A 1,064-nucleotide genomic window follows, 5' to 3' on the forward strand; every position below is an offset into this window, starting at 1 on the left:
ATCCGTTTTGCTCTTCCTGGCTCTTTCAATCCTCTCTTTCTCTCTTTTCAGCTCTTATCTGCAATCACCCAGTTTCTCTCTGTTTCGCACCTCCACCCCATTTTCGTACCATAGCAGCATTTAGGCTCATTTGCATATTCATTTTGGCACCCCTCGCTCCTTCCGCACCCCCCCCCCCCTGCATGTCCCATCCTCCTTTCGTATCGTGGCATTTTGTCCTGTTTATTTCACCCCCCCCCTTTTTATCTTTCTTCATCACTTGGCAATGATGTCGTTTTCTGTAATTTGTTGGCGCGTTGCTTTTATGAATTGTTTTAAGGACCTTGATTTTGCCGGCTGTTTTTGGTGACGTCATTTCTCAGTTTATCTCGAGTTTGATAAGTTTCCTTTGATGACGTATTATTGCCGGTTTAACTTTCTTTATGACACTATATTCCTGATTGAAATTTCCTTTAACGACGTCATATTCCTGATTTGCTTCCATCTCATGGCGTTATATTCCAGATTTATTCCAAATTCCATTCCTCATCCCTGACGTCAAATTCTCAATTTAACTCCCTTTCTGATTGCATAATTACAATTTAAATCCCCTTTGAGCCTTCTCTGATGACCTCATACTTCTTTATTGAACACCTCTGCTTTATTTGATTCCCCGCTTAATTGCCATATAATGACTTCATATTTCCTTTTCATGAAATCCTATTGCTGATTCAACTCCCACTTTGATGACGTCACATATCCAGTTTAGTTCCTCTGTGACGTCATGTTTCCAGTGTCGTCCCCTTGATGACGTCACATCCCCGACTCGGCGCCATGCTTCATGACGTCATATTTCCTTTTCGTGAAGCCCTATTGCCGATACGCCTCCCAGTTTATGACGTCACATTCCCGCCATGTTTGATGACGTCGTTCGCCCTAGCCCGTGTGAGGCAGCGGCGGCAGTAAAGGCATAACGGCTCAAGCTCTAATGAGATGCCCGGTAATGAATCCGACCTCATTGGCTACCGGGATGGAGGCTTATGGGGTCATATGCGACCCCAGGAGCGTTGTATGCGCCGTCTCCA

At 44.8% G+C, this 1,064-nt stretch overlaps 1 protein-coding gene across 1 annotated transcript in view; it reads left to right on the forward strand.

Annotated features, from left to right (window-relative positions):
• Nucleotides 1–1,064, forward strand: part of LOC119593033 (tyrosine-protein phosphatase non-receptor type 4-like) — a gene marked incomplete at its 5' end in the record, with an annotated part of 330,438 nt that overhangs the window by 135,918 nt on the left and 193,456 nt on the right.

This window comes from Penaeus monodon, chromosome 31, assembly GCF_015228065.2.
Source record: "Penaeus monodon isolate SGIC_2016 chromosome 31, NSTDA_Pmon_1, whole genome shotgun sequence".
Classification (NCBI taxonomy): domain Eukaryota; kingdom Metazoa; phylum Arthropoda; class Malacostraca; order Decapoda; family Penaeidae; genus Penaeus; species Penaeus monodon.